Here is a 16963-nt window from a genome sequence, read left to right on the forward strand (position 1 = left end):
TAAACAAATTTCTTCCAGTCAGTGAATGTTGTATATAATTAAATGTTTGCTTGATGCCTGAAGTTAAAAGATTAAAACTAATAAAACAAGTTTAAAAAAAAGAGACTTTTCCATTTGATTACATTTTGTATGATGGATTATGCCAACCGTTCTCACTCCCAAAGCGTAACATTTTACGCTAGGTGACAAATCGTCACCATATTACGTTTTCGGCTACCCACCACGTTCCTAAATGACGACCTCGGAAAAAAGAGGAATATGAGAACCGTCTGGACTGAATCTACACATGTTCGCTCTTTTTCTTCAAATCACTTAGAAACACGCTATTTAACATCATTAAAGTCCTGGATAAGGTCAGGAATAAGGTTCTGGTCAGGGCTAGGGATAAGGTTAGGTTTAGGGCTGGAATACAGGGCTGGAACGTCTGTTACCGCGGGAGCGTCATTGCACTGGATTCCAGCCATAACCCGCCGCGTACCATAAGAACGCCGAAGGTCTCCTTTCGCGTTCCTCGGGAAAGCCGCGGGACGTGACAAAACGTCGACATGTTACGCTTCGGGAGTGAGAACGCTCTGATTATGCAGAAAAAGTAGAATTGGGCTGAAAGATCTATCGATTTATCACCTATTCAGGTTTTTAAATCGTGTTTTTAAAAAGTAACTAAGTAACTAAGTAATTAATTACTTTTGAAAATAAGTAATCAGTAAAGTAATGGGATTACTTTTTGGGGGAAGTAATCAGTAATTAGTTACTGATTACTTTTTTCAAGTAACTTGACCAACACTGCTCAGGACCTTCTTCGTATGAGGCAACAGTGCAACCATACTGCCTGTTGTTAAAAAAAATATCTATAATTTGACAGAGCTAAAAAAAACACAAAAGAAGAAATAGTAAGCCTAAAAACTACAGCAGATGAAGAGTATCTGAAAGTCATGACCTTAGGACAAAGGAACATATCAAGGAAAGACCTGACACAGGATGCATCTGGACCTTTAGCTGATTCATCTACTGTTAACTGAAGCCTCATCATAAAGGGTCTCAGTAGAGGGGTGGCTGTCAAGAAGCCATTTTTAAGGAAGGGAAACAGGGAGAAAAGGCTGAAGTATGAAAATCAGAAATGTGGCAAGTCTTGAGTGATGGATCTGACCATTGCTTGAAATCATCATCCACAGCATGTCATTGTCCTGTCTTCACCCCCCCCCCCCCCATCCCTAATCGGTTGCAGCAGATGGCTGCCCGTCCCTAAAACCTCGTTCTTGTGATTTGGTGCTATACAAATACAATTTAATTAAGAATTGAAATGAATTTAGGTATGTACAGAGCAGGTCAGGAGAGAAGTACAACACTGAGTGTCTACAGCAGGGGTGTCGAACTCCAGGCCTCGAGGGCTGGTGTCCTGCAGGTTTTAGATATCACCCTGGGTCAATACACCTGAATCAAATGATTAGTTCATTACCAGGCCTCTGGAGAACTGCAAGACATGTTTACCGGCCCTCGAGGCCGTGAGTTCGACACCTGTGGTCTACAGCCATCTGTAAAACACAGTGAAAGCTCTGCCATGCTTCAGGCTCAGCCAGTGGTTTTGGAGATTTTGTCAAAATTGATGGAATTATGAACACAGCAAAGTACCACCAGATATTGATCCATCATGCAATACCATCTGGAAAGCAACTGATTGGCACAACTTTATTTTTCATTGTGACAATGATCCCAAAGACACTGCCAATCTGGATAGAAAAGCAGGGGCGATTTTAGGGGGTGCTTCAGCAGATTTCTTACTTTTTTGGCAATATTTGCTGTTTGTGTGACACACTACTAAAAATATAAAAAGCATACAGTACTGTACTTGTTTGAAACGTAACATTTTAACAACAAAAGTATAGATAACCCCCCCTCCCAAAATGGTTTGTTCCAACTCTCCCCTGCTCTGGTTCTAGCGATGGTGGCTAAGACGCAGCGGAGCTGAGGTGGAAGTGCCTGGCTTAAAACAGGACATATTAGCTGCATTTAACCTTCAGTTACTCTTTATATAGTTGGTAGGAGTCAGACCAGGTTTCTTTTTAGCTGAAAAACATTACTGCTTCAAATCCACCTCCATCGTCCCGATACCCAAAAACTCCAACCCATCTTGCCTCAATGATTACCGCCCAGTAGCACTCACCCCCATCATCACTAAGTGCTTAGAGCGACTGGTCCTAGCACACTTCAAATCCTGTCTCCCCCCCACCCTGGACCCCCACCAATTCGCATACCGCCGGAACAGGAGCACAGAGGATGCAGTCTCCATCGCAATGCACTCTGTCCTCTCACACCTGGACAACAACAACACCTACGCCAGAATGCTGTTTATAGACTTCAGTTCAGCATTCAATACAATCCACCCCTCACAACTCATCAGGAAACTGACAGACCTGGGTATCAGTTCCCTCATCTGCAAATGGTTACTGGACTTCCTGACCAACCGCCCCCAACATGTCCGGCTGGATAACCGCTGCTCATCTACCATCACAATGAACACCGGTGTACCACAAGGCTGTGTGATGAGCCCTTTCCTCTACTCCCTCTTCACCCACGACTGCAGACCTGCTGATGGTTCCAACACCATCATTAAGTTTGCAGATGACACCACGGTGATTGGCCTCATCAGTGACAACGATGAGGCCGCCTACAGGGAGGAGGTGGATCGTCTGGCTGAGTGGTGCGACAGAAACAACCTGCTGCTTATCACCGAGAAGACCAAGGAGCTCATCGTGGACTACAGGAGGAATGCTGACCCACATCCACCCATCCACATTAAGGGGACGGCTGTGGAGCGTGTGAGCAGCTTCAAGTTCCTGGGAGTCCACATCTCCGAGGATCTCACCTGGACGACCAACTGCTCCAAGCTGGTCAAGAAGGCTCACCAGCGCCTCTTCTTCTTGAGGACTCTGAGGAAGAACCACCTGTCCTCAGACATCCTGGTGAACTTCTATCGCTGCACCATCGAGAGCATCCTGACCAACTGTATAACAGTCTGGTACGGGAACTGCTCTGCCTCGGACCGGAAGGCGTTGCAGAGGGTCGTGAAAACTGCCCAGCGCATCGCCGGAGCACCACTTCCTGCCATAAAAGACATCTACAGGAAGCGGTGTCTGAAAAGGGCTGGGAAAATCATCAGAGACCCCAGTCACCCATCACATGGACTCTTCACCCTCCTGCCCTCTGGGAGGCGCCACAGGAGCCTCCGGACTAAGACCACCAGGTACCGGAACAGCTTCTTCCCCACAGCTGTCAGACTCCTGAACTCTGCCTCCTGACATCTGACCCACGTTAAACTCATGGACTGAACATACACACACCCACAATGGACAACTGTACCCTCAAACACAATAATAACATGGACTGAACCACCACTCACAACCACTAGCACTTTATATAGCCTCTGTAGAAACTATCTACACCCTCACTTATCTTAACTGCACTACTGTATAGCTCTGTGTAAATAATCATTCTGTACATTCGATAATTTTTAATCCTACAACTGTTTACAACTTGCATAGTTCCCATTTCTGTATAGCTGTATATCCCAGATTCTGTAAAGTTATTTATTTCATATTCTGTATAGTTTTTCATATTTATATCCTGTTCATATCCTGTACATAGCTTGTACTCACTACAGCCTGTACATACTTATAGTTATAGAATATTCACAACATACTTCATACCGTGTACATTATAACATACCATAATAGACCCATTTCTGTAATATACTCACATATCTATATTATTGCTAATATATATTGTAATATATCTATATCACTAAAGCACTTCTGGATGGATGCAAACTGCATTTCGTTGCCCTGTACCTGTGCATGTGCAATGACAATAAAGTTGAATTCTAATTCTAATTCTAATTCTAATTCTAATTACACCAGGTAGAGCAGGGCGATATGGCCAAAAATATTTATCACGATATATATTTGAAAATTTGCGATAACGATATAACTGACAATATAATTGATGCGTGACAAAATACAACTCCACAACATTACTAGCGCAAAAAGACAACCTATCATTTATTTTCACTTAAACAAGAAGCTGGTTTTTATGTACATTAAAGCTTTATAAAAATGTAACAGTGCAAATGCAAATTCCTTGCTGAAAGTTTAACCAAAAGGCATTTCCAGTAGAAATGGGCTGACATATACTGAGCATAACCATGTATAATATCCACTGAAGTTAAAAAGAGGTGCTTTGCAACATTAAACTGCAGTGTGCAGTACGTATTTTTCGGACCATAAGGTGCACGGGATTATAAGGCACATTAAGCGAAACAAAGCAGTCAGATAAATCAAACTTTATTAAACTCATTCTTCTTGCTTCCTCCACTTCTGTACCATTGATTCATTAATGTTGAATTCTCTGGCAGCGGCTCTATTCCCATGTTGTTGCAGTATATTAATGACTAACCTCGTATTGTGGATGGATTATCTCAGTTGTTCTCCTGACTGAAGATTGGTCCTTTTACAGCATCCTGCCATGCGATTGCATTTGTCTCTAACCATGAGGAACCTTAACGTTAACTTTTATAAGTGGAAAAGTGTTAGTGTTCGTCCTCCAGCTTCACTGTTTATGTTATGCTAACATAGCTGTGTCGCTAGCGATCACGTAGCACATCATTATATACCAGCTAGCCCAACTTCAATAACCCTACAAACGTCACTGCTGTTTAGTTTCCTGTCTTCATTTATGTTGGAAGTGATAGCAGAGCTGTACGTTTGATTTTTTTCAGAAATCTCTCAGTCAGAACATGCAATATCATGCTTAGGTAACTAGCGAGCTAACTTCCGCTAGCTTCCTGCTAGCTTCTAACTCCGTTAAATGTAATACATTTTGTTTTCATGGATGCCTGGAAGTTAAACTTCATAGTTACACCTGGTAAAGCAGCAATGCTGATCGTTTTATTAAAGATGAAAGAATTTAGACAGTTTTTAACTCTTAGTGATGCTGCAGTGTTCGTTTGACCTGAAAAAGACGGAGTTTAGGACCCAGATTACTCCCAGATTTAAGGGCATCTTAGTCCGACGGCCGCTTGCATGTTCTGCAAAAAAATGTGCTTTGTGGACAAACACCAAACCAGTTCCACATCACTGAAGTTGCACCATTTTTACAAACCAATTCTGGTTCATCTGTTTCACTCAACAATCGGCCATGTGCGTATGAAAACAAAGGCACTGCGCATGCGCGTTTTACTCATATTCTATCGCGATATTTCATTTTCCTATCGTTGCCTAACATTATACCGGTATTACCGTGAACGGTATAATATGGCCCAGCCCTAACACCAGGTAACCTGCAGTGTTGAAAACGTGTTTTCCAACGATGTTTGCTACCCTACAATCCGTCCTGCTCTGTAGTAAATTCAGCGACATTTCACCGTCCTGTTGCTCCCATTTAAATGTATGCAGACTATTTAAAAACTAAAACTTTAAATTCTCCGTAGCCTGCTGTTGTTACCACTGTCCTGTTTGAAATGGATACTAGCTAACTAACTAGCTAACTGACTGAATGCCCATTAACCTTATAACTCCTGGTGTGTGTGTGTGTGTGTGTGTGTGTGTGTGTGTGTGTGTGTGTGTGTGTACAGAAAGACAGCCAGGTTCATAATGGATATGAGGAAGTGTTTTCAGAAAAAGGAGCCACATTCAGGTATCCATCCATCCATCCATCCATCCATCTTCATCCGCTTTATCCGGGGCCGGGTCACGGGGGCAGCAGCCTAAGCAAAGAGGCCCAGACCTCTCTCTCCCCAGCCACCTCCTCCAGCTTATCCGGGGGAATACCAAGGCGTTCCCAGGCCAGCCGAGAGATATAATCTCTCCAGCGTGTCCTGGGTCTGCCCCGGGGCCTCCTCCCGGTGGGACATGCCTGGAACACCTCACCCAGGAGGCGCCCAGGGGGCATCCTTGTCAGATGCCCGAACCACCTCAGCTGGCTCCTTTCGATGTGGAGCAGCAGCTGCTCTACTCTGAGCCCCTCCCGGATGGCCGAACTTCTCACCCTATCTCTAAGGGAGAGGCCAGCCACCCTTCGGAGGAAGCTCATTTCTGCCGCTTGTATCCGCGATCTCGTTCTTTCGGTCACTACCCACAGCTTGTGGCCATAGGTGAGGGTAGGGACTAGGGGTGGGTTTTTATAATCGATTCATCGATTAAAATCGATTCTGGCTTGGATAACGTAAAATCGATTCATTAAAATCCTGAATCGATTTTTTAATATAAATTTATTTTGTCCGAAATGCCAGAATCTCTGGTGACATCTCACAAAATTTCAAGAACCACCAAACAGTAAATGAGAGCAGGTACAGGGATTCTGCACATAGACTTAAACACACAGCGCGACCCGCGGATCAGAATCAGTTAGATGTCGCCTTTCTCACAGTCGGGGCTGAAAGCCGACAGCTCGCTGATCCGGGTCCGCGCTTTGTGTTCACGCCCTTTATGCGCTGATTCTAAAGCTGTTAGTTTGATCTCTCTCCAAACAATATTGACCGAACCAGCAGCAAAAGAAGATCCAAACGCTTCACATAAACATCGTCATGAATTCACTCTTTTACTGTTTTGCTTCCATTGCGATGCGCAGCTCTCTCTCTCTCTCCCTCTCCCCCCCCCCCCCCCCCCTCTCTCTCTCTCGAACAGTTTCGCTTTCTTCATTATTCGCTTGCTTGTTACGCACAAGTCTACTCTTGTTTACAGCGCTGTCGGCCGCTGTTTTTTTCCCTTTTACATTCTTCAGAAAAGAAAGCCTCATTTCTGCTGTTCAATACTGAACAAATTTAAACTTTTTAATATTATTCAAAATGCAAAATGCTTAGCCGTGTGTCTAATAAAACCGCTGTAACGTCAGAGGTAATGTTCATTAATTAATGGTTTTCTTTCGTTTTTGATGTACTGCAGAATATTTTTATAAAATCCCAGGCCAGGAAAATCACCTTCATGTTTTTTTGTGTTTTATCTTCAGCTACTTTGACACAAAGGCATCTGCTGTGATGCTCACACCTTGGATAAAGTCTTGCGAGTGTCAGCTTCCTTTTTATAGATACAAAAATATGTAAATGTTCTGATCTGAATTATACTTCTGACTGTCAAAATTTCCCAGATTTAAATCGAATCGAATCGAATTAAATCGAATCGTGGATCGAATCGATTTGGGACCTTGTGAATCGGAATTGAATCGATTCTAGAAATCAGTGACGATACCCAGCCCTAGTAGGGACGTAGATCGACCGGTAAATTGAGAGCTTCGCTTTTACACTCAGCTCCCTCTTCACCACGACGGACCGGTGCAGCGTCCGCATTACTGCAGCTGCAGCCCCAATCCGTCTGTCGATCTCCGGCTCCCTTCTCCCATCACTCGCGAACAAGACCCCGAGATACTTGAACTCCTCCACTTGGGGCAGGAACTCATCCCCGACCCGGAGTGGGCACTCCACCCTTTTCCACCTGAGAACCATGGCCTCAGATTTGGAGGTGCTGATCCTCATTCCCGCTGCTTCACACTCGGCTGCGAACCGTTCCAGTGCGAGCTGGAGGCCCTCACCCGATGAAGCCAACAGAACCACATCATCTGCAAAAATCAGAGATGAGATTTTGAGGCCACCAAAGCGAAAGCCCTCCGCCACTTGGCTGCGCCTAGAAATTCTGTCCATAAAAATTATGAACAGAACCGGAGACAAAGGGCAGCCCTGGCGGAGCCCATCACCCACCGGGAACGAGTCCGACTTATTGCCGGCAATGCGAACCAAGCTCTTGCAACGGTTGTATAGGGATCGAATGGCCCGTAGCAATGGGCCAGACACCCCATATTCCCGCAACACCTCCCACAGGACACCCTGAGGGACACGGTCGAATGCCTTCTCCAAGTCCACAAAACACATGTAGACTGGTTGGGCAAACTCCCATGCACCCTCAAGTATCCTGGAGAGGATAAAGAGCTGGTCCAGTGTTCCGTGACCAGGACGAAAACCGCATTGTTCCTCTTGTATCCGAGGTTCGACTAACGGACGAACTCTCCTTTCCAGCACCCTGGCATAGACTTTCCCAGGGAGGCTGAGGAGTGTGATCCCCCTGTAGTTGGAACACACCCTCCGGTCCCCCTTCTTAAAGATGGGGACCACCACCCCGGTCTGCCAGTCCACAGGTACTGCCCCTGATCTCCACGCAACATTGCAGAGGCGTGTCAACCAGGACAGCCCTACAACGTCCAGAGCCTTCAGGAACTCGGGGCGGACCTCATCAACACCAGGGGCTCTGCCACCAAGGAGTTGTTTAACTGCCTCAGTGACCTCGCCCCCGGAAATTGGCGGGTCATTCCCCTCATCCCCAGACTCTGCTTCCTCCTCGGAAGACGTGTCAGTGGGATTAAGGAGGTCCTCGAAGTATTCCTTCCACCGCCTGACAATTTTCTCAGTCGACGTCAGCAGCGCTCCGCCAGCACTATACACAGTGCAGGTAGAGCACCGCTTTCCCCTCCTGAGACGTCTGATGGTTTGCCAGAATCTCTTCGAGGCAGTCCGAAAGTCTTTTTCCATGGCCTCTCCGAACTCCTCCCACACCCGAGTTTTTGCTTCAGCCACTGCCCGAGCCGCATTCCGCTTGGCCTGTCGATACCTGTCGGCTGCCTCCGGAGTCCCACAGGCTAACCAAGCCCGATAGGACTCCTTCTTCAGCCTGGTGGCTCCCTTCACCTCTGGTATCCACCATTTGGTTCGGGGATTACCACCACGGCAGGCACCAACCACCTTGCGGCTGCAGCTCAATGCAGCAGCTTCGGCAATGGAGACGCTGAACATGGTCCATTCAGACTCAATGTCCCCAGTCTCCCTCGGAATGCTGTTGAAGCTCTGCTGGAGGTGTGCGTTGAAGATCTCGCGGACTGGGGCCTCTGCTAGACGTTCCCAGCACACCCTCACTACGCGTTTAGGTGCACCAGGTCTGTCCAGCGTCCTCCCCCGCCACCTGATCCAACTCACCACCAGGTGGTGATCAGTTGACAGCTCAACCCCTCTCTTTACCCGAGTGTCCAGAACATATGGTCGCAGGTCTGCTGATACGATTACAAAATCGATCATCGACCTACGGCCTAGAGCGTCCTGGTGCCACGTGCACTTATGGACACTCTTATGTTCGAACAGGGTGTTCGTTATGGCCAAACTGTGATTAGCACAGAAGTCCAATAACAAAGCACCGCTCGGGTTCAGATCAGGGAGGCCGTTGCTCCCAATTACGCCCCTCCAGGTCTCGCTGTCGTTACCCACGTGAGCATTGAAGTCTCCCAGCAGGACAACAGAGTCTCCAGGTGGAGCACCCTCCAGCACCCCCCCCCCCCCCAGGGACTCTAAGAAGGCTGGGTACTCTGAACTGCCACTCGGCGCATAAGCGCAGATGACAGTCAGGACCCGTTCCCCGACCCTAAGGCGCAGGGAACAAACCCTCTCGTCCACCGGGAAAAACCCCAACGTACCGGCAGCAAGCCGAGGGGATATTAGAATACCCACCCCAGCCCGCCGCCTCTCACCAGGGGCAACTCCAGACTGAGACAGAGTCCAGCCCCTCTCCAGGAGACTGGTTCCAGAGCCCAAGCCATGCGTAGAGGTGAGCCCGACTATATCTAGCCGGTACCTCTCAACCTCACGCACTAACTCAGGCCTCCTTCCCCACCAGAGAGGTGACATTCCATGTCCCTATTGCCAGTCTTGGCAGCCGGGGGTCAGTCCGCCAGGGCCTCCGCTCCTGGCCGCCACCCGGCACACAATGCACCCGACCCCTATGGCGCCTCCTGCGGGTAGTGGGCCTGCGGGAGGATGGGCCCATGTCTCCTCTTCGGGCTGTGCCATGGACTAAGGCCCGGCCACCAGACGCTCGCCCTCGGGCACCCTCCCCGGGCCTGGCTCCAGGGCGGGGCCCTGGTAACCCTATCCCGGGCAGGGTAAACTGTTCCCTCGGTGTCCTTTTCATAAGGGTCTTATGAATCGCTCTTTGTCTGGTCCCTCACCCAGGGCCAGTTTGCCATGGGAGACCCTACCAGGGGGCAAAAGCCCCCAGACAACATAGCCCCTGGGATCCCTGGGACACACAAACCCCTCCACCACGATAAGGTAGCGATTCAAGGAGGGGTATTCAGGTAAACACATTCAGGTAAAAGTGTAAAATCAAATGATCCGTCAATCAAGAATAATGTTGGATCAGTGTTTCAATGTTTATATCTTTTATTAGATGTTCATGTGGTTTGGTTATTTGCCTTTTGGTTGAAAGTACACTGAGAGAGGACTTTTTGTTAGTGATCTTAATAGTATTTTTTTAAATTAATTTAATTTTTCATCTAATTGAATACAATCTATTTGTGTATGATTGTCAGTCCAAAGAGGGAGAGAGGAAAGAGGGAACGTGAGGAGAAAGGGCAAGGTCAGGAAGAACCAGGTAAGAAAACAGACAGGGAACAGTGACAGGCAAAACAGAAACTGTTAAACTGACAAAGAGAAAAAAACTGATTTTACTCACACAATCTGGAAGTTGTGTCCTCCCTATATTAAAGCTGCTATACAGAATCTGCAAAACAAACTGGGTTGAAACATTTTTGACCCTCTTTAACAACATTCCAACATAACATTTTCATTGATTGAGGAGATTAAAATTAATGATATATTTTTATGTGGTTCAGCCACAACTCTACTAAAACCTCAGCCAGTGATAGGTAGGCCAACATTTGGACCGTCCAGTTGTCTGTATGTCTGCTGCATTACATACATCACATTTGCGCACTATCAGAAAGTGCCAATCAGCCCTGGTGGAGTGAGGAGCTGTAAAGAGAAGCAGATGCTCTGTTTATATTCTAAAAATGTTTTAAGCTTGTTTCAAAGATTCTGTACAGCAGCTTTAAATGTTTTCCAAAAGCACACATACACTTATCAGTGTTTCTCAAACTTTTTATAGTGTGTACCACAAATGTCAAGCTCTCCTAAGTACCACTATGAAAACATGAAACTCATAAATCTTACAACACAAAATTAGTATTATTAAATTAGTAAAATTAGTATCTGCAGTAAAGATTTTTTCATACATTGTATACATTCTACCACAGGCAAAGTTGCCTCCATTTCTATAGTTTTTTATTAATATTTTGTAATAATTTATTTGTAATAATTTATTCTGTTTTGGGAGTGTTTTTTATTTATCTGTATTATATTATACATATACATTAAAAGTGAATCTCTGTCGAAAAAATACACTCAGTTTACTTTTTACTCACTATGAGCATCATTCATTATTCTCCCCCAGTAATTAAGGTCAGGAAAATTTTTTTTTTCCAATCCATTCTTCTTTTGCAGCATTTAAATAACCTTTATCAGATTTGATGATTTTGTTACAGACTTTTCAAAAAAGTGTTTTGTTTTTCTTTCACAAATGTGGGAATTAAATTGTGTTAAAATGTACAAAACAGTGATGTCATGTTTTGTGACAAGGACCCAGGCACAGAGAGACTTGATGAATTTAAGAATCTTATGATTTAATAAAGAAATCTGCAGACTTGCACAGAGATGGTAAAATTATGATGACTGATAACAGAGATGAAGACAACAGACAATGAGGACAGGGAGGAACAGGGGTTTAAATGCACCAAAGTGACAGTCAGAGAGAACTCGGGACAACATTTAAGGATGCAGGGACTGACAGAGACAGGTTTATCTTGCCTGGCTGGGCAGCTCTCTGGGTGCTCAGCACCCCTAAAGCTCTGATTCTAGAATCACCCCTGTAGAAAAGCATACAGTGGAGCACTGTCAGTCATGGCCTCTGTTTTTGCCTTATATACTTTCCATGTATGTTTGCAGGAGTTTCAATACATTTCTGCACCTACAGCCAGCAGGAGGTCGCAAAAAGAACACTGATTGGACAGAAGTCTATAATTTATAATCTCATTTATAATCATTTATAATCAGTGATGGGAATAACAGCGTTGCAAGTAACGGCATTACTACCGGCGCTACTTTTTTCAGTATTGAGTACAGACGGTTGAAGCTGTGTTCAGCTTACCGCATCTTATATCAGTTGACCGGAAGTAGCTGTAAGTAATCTGGGCGCTACAGCTTTAAGCAGCTGCGCGCACTCCCACGGACCGCAATCACTTTCTGGCAGACAATCACTTTTTTGCGCAACACCTGGAGCTAAGGGGGCAAAACAATTGCATGAGTGCTGCTGTTTGACTGAGGAAGAATAAAGTAGTCGTGGTAAGCCAATCACATGACCACTTCAAGATGACAAAGCAACAAGGTGATATATACCAGTTTTTAAATTGTGTTGATATGCCGTAAAACCAGACTCATGATTAACAATATATACGCAGCGTTTTTTTTCCTCAATAGTTTCGTCACGTTTACTGTCTAAGGACAGCGCTAGCAAGTACTCTCTGCTTATGAGCAAAAAAAAAACAAAAAAAAAAACAATCCTTTCGTGTTGGTTGGAAAATGCACCATGTCGACCAATCAAAAAATGATATGGCAACATGACATTTGGTTGTTTAGGAAGAGGGGGAAGTTTTAGGAGTGATGGCAAGAGAGAGAGAGAGAGAGAGAGAGAAAGACAGCAGAAAAAGAGAGAGAGCGAGTTTTGAGATGTGAGAGACGTTTAGCGTGTTTGGAGTGTGTAGTTCATGTGTTGTCTTGTGTAGTTAGTGTGTAATGTTATGGATAGTTTTGTGTTGTGTGTCAGAACAATGAGGCGACTGCTGTCTCCAGGTAGAAAACAGGAGTGATACTCCTGCTGCTGTCAGACCTGCAGGTATCAGGCTGTGATGTTCTCCTTTATAGTGGACAGAAATATTTGGAGTGGTACAAATAATTTGTGTGTCATCTTATTGAATGGAGAACAGCTGATTGTTATGTAAATAGTTTGAAATGGTTATTTTAAAAAAAGGGTAATAAAAGGTAAATGGCTGCAAATAACTTGCAACATATGATTTTAAAATTGACAATTTATATTTGCATTTAAAGTTATGAAATATGATTCATTAAACATTTTTGTGGTTGTTACAGTAAAAAATATCACTTTTACTACTCGGATGTTATTTTGTTTTTTCTGATTTTAGATTTAGTAAATAAAAAAGAAAACATAACTGTAAATTCAGACATGTGAGGCTGTGCTGAAAAGGATGATACCAAACAAAACAAAGTAAATAGTTTTTAAAGGTAAAATGTGGAGGGGAAATCAAAAGTAGTTAAAAATGGCCAATTATACCCTGGACCCCAAACTTTTTTTTAAGTAACTCAATAGTTACTTTTCAAGTAATTAATTACTTTTAGAATCTTGTAACTCAGTTGCTAACTCAGTTACTTTTTTGAAAAAGTAACTAGTAACTATAATTAATTACTTTTTCGAAGTAACTTGCCCAACACTGTTTATAATCATCAATCTCAGCTTCATCGTCTTGATTATTAATTTCAAGTGTTATTTAGTAGAACATGGCATTCATTTGCACATTTGCAACCAATTTAGAGTAAAATAGATGACAACAAATGATTATCAAGTGAATAACAAGTCTCTAATGTACGAGTGTGCAGTGCACTCAGTTTCTCAATCTCATCCATGCTTTGCCAGTGGGGAACAGTTTTTTAAAAAAAAAGTCCATCTATTTCTACACAGTCTGTGATTTAGCACAAGAGAATCCACTCATCAATGCTAAACATTAACACTATTAAATTTTGTGTGGCTGCTCTATCAAGCCTTTGAAAACTATGTGAACTATGTAATGAAACACTACACATATGTGATGAAATGTCATACGTTTCAAAACTTTTGTCAAGTCCAGACGTTTGCAGCGTAAGTCCTGGACTGGTCTTGGGAAGCTGTAACCTTACACCGGTCACTAATCACAAACATCACAGAATTAACCTCACTGACAGCTCTGAAGGTGGCACGACAGAAAGTGCAGGCCTCGAAGTTTCCAACTAGCCATCTCTCATCACTCGCAAATGGTTGTGTGTCTATGTGTGTTTCTGATCTGGATGTGCACATGCTCAGAGGTGTCATGTTGCTTTACTCTCATTCACTACCATATTCAGTCATCAAGTTTGTTTATGTTGATTAGACAAGATAAGCATGATAAGTTACAGGGAAGACACGGGGGTGGGGGGGGGGGGGGGGGGGGGGTATTTTTGTTTAGTATAAACTGAATTTCAGTTCTTTGCCTTGGAAATGGCAACAAACCGAAAGCACCACAATGCTCAGCTTTTGATTATGTAACACAGGTTGTTTTCATCTGATGATGAAGATTGTTTTGTCTAAAGAATAATATACTTTAATCAGCCCAACCACCACACAAGTCATAAACTTGCTAACATGAATATACACTCATTATCCACTTCGTTAGTTGCACAATGCTTGTACTGGGTTTACCGTCAGAGCCATCTTAATTCTGCATGGTGTAGATTCAACAAGGTGCTGGCAACCCACATTGTTGGGACAAAGCAGGATGGATCCATGCTTTCATGTTATTGACACTAAATTCTGATCCTGCCATCTGAATGTTTTCCCAATTTTCTATTGTTCAGTTTTGGTGAAACTGTGTTAATTGTACTTTCCTGTTCAAAGCTGTAGGGAGTGAGTGATCTTCTGCTGCTGTCATCTTTTTGTTTGAAGACTTGATGTGTTGTGCATTCAGAAGTTCAGTATACGTCAGTTGTATCGTGTTGTTATTTGAGTTACTTTTACCTTCCTACTAGCTTGAAGCACTCTGGCCATTCTCCTCCGAGCTCTGGCATCAACAAGGTATTTTTCCCAGAAAACTGCTGCTCATTTTGTTAAAAAAAGAAATCAAATCTGTTTCCAAACAGAAACTGACCGTGCGTCTGCTGATTCACTCTAATTCTTTCTTGAATACTATTTTCCTTTTTTTCTCAAGACACCAAGTTACAAAATAATCTAATTGTGCATGTGTGTGTTTATCAGCATGTGAATATAACTTTGTTGTATTCACATGCTGTTAAGCCAGAATGTGTAATGTTTACAAAAAAAGACGCAAGGAAATATTTAAATAACATCTCGATAATCAATTCTTGTCTATTATTTCCTTTCCTGACCTTTTACTAAATAACATTTCTGACTAAACTAAGTGTGCAGCAACTAATCAATCTGATCCCCATTTCGAACGAATGACAGAAACAATGAATCATCACAAAATATTCTTACCATCAACCAGACGTTTGTCTCCGTCTGCCATGTTTGGGCTCTGAGGTAAATAACTTTGTAAGATATACAGCAGGAATTTCTCCAACTTTCCAAGTGTGTGTGTGTGTGTGTGTTTTTTCCACTTTGCTTGTCATTAAATCAGCTTGTATCATGCAACAGTACAAACTAACCATCTCCTGGGTAAGACTAACTCTCCATTGTCCCATCTTTCTCACAGTGATGACTCTAACCCATTTTCCATCAGTCTCTTGGTAAGTTGGAGCACCTGCCTCTATCCAATCCACATCCATGGCCACCATGGGTGCTGTTTTATCACTGCCTTTACGAGCTGTCTGCTCAGCAGTTCAATACAGTACATGTCAAAGCAGCTGTTAATGGCCTTTTTGGGGCATTTGCTATTGCACTAAAGAGCTTTTACACAACAAAAGAGCTACTTTACAAATGTGTGCTGTGTATACTTTTAGAAAGAGGGGGGTCTGAATGTCATCTCAGGGACTTTGTATATAACTAATCTGCTTGTGCTGAAAAATGTGAAGAACTGGCTCATTCTTACATACAACATGCATTTGTATGTCAGTGTGCCTCATCTTTGTTTTTGGTTACTAATTTCTGGAAACTATCTATCCAATTTCTTCCACTTATCCAATTCAGGGTTGCTGTGAAGCTGGAGACTGTCAAAGGGTTAAAGGTGGGCTACATGTCACAGGTCTGCCAGGGGGACATTTGTAAAGCAGTGGGTCCTTGTTTCAGACAGAAATAAACAAGCAGGATTCTTACATTCATCATAAAAAAAACTGCAGTTAAAACAATTTAACACCAGCAAAGCTGCACTGAACCCCCTGCTTAACACCTCCTGCCAGATGAAGAACAGATACACAGCAGACACAGTTACTTACACCGGAGAGGAATTATCGCTATGAGGAAAACGAGGAAAGTCGTTTTTAATTAGATTTTTATTGAGGCATGATTTGTTAGCTGCCATGTAAAACCAAGCAAATGTTTTCCACTTGGTTATGCCAAGTTAGTTTATCACATACAGCTACACACACACACACACACACTCTCTGACCCCCATCCTCCTTCCTCTCTCGCTCGGCATTATGGGAGCGGGCCATTTAAAAACAGAGGTATTTACGACTCAGCCCTCTCCTTTTGAGTTCTTGGAGCTCCTCTCGACATGTGGGTCTGGCAGCTCAGTTTAAAGATAGACTGGGTTTTGGTTGTGCCTATTTTGTGTCACGGCCCATCTGTCTGTCTGTACACCTGCCTGTCTGTCTGTTAAAGCAGGGCTGAACATTTCCTAGTTATGCAACGTAAGTAAGGTCAGCTTAAGAAAGAAAACTGAAGCTTTTTTTATATTCACAAAAGTGTCTGGGCAGTCTCCTTGATTCATTGTGCCTTGGATAATCAACTCAGAAGGGATGCAGTTTACAGAAGTCATCTCAAGCCACTTTGCAATGAAAAAGTAAAGAACCTAAAATATTGTAAATAGAAAGTTGATAAGCATGTATGTGATAGTGGAGAGGAGTAATTCCCTTTTACCTCTTTATTGAACGTGGACCTGGCAGTAGGCCCATTTACCAGTGCACTTTAAGTGAGAGCTAGAGGCAAAAAGATAGCCGTTATGGGAAATTCAGTGTATAATAGTAGCACAAAGGAAAATCACATTACTGTTACTCCTCAATGATTTTGGGCTGGAGAAAAAAATCCCAATGCTTCCTGAAAGATGAGAATTATTCTTACAT

Source organism: Diplotaxodon limnothrissa, linkage group LG23, assembly GCF_057381915.1.
Source record: "Diplotaxodon limnothrissa isolate DT_005_m linkage group LG23, D_limnothrissa_male_GT1.1, whole genome shotgun sequence".
Lineage (NCBI taxonomy): Eukaryota > Metazoa > Chordata > Actinopteri > Cichliformes > Cichlidae > Diplotaxodon > Diplotaxodon limnothrissa.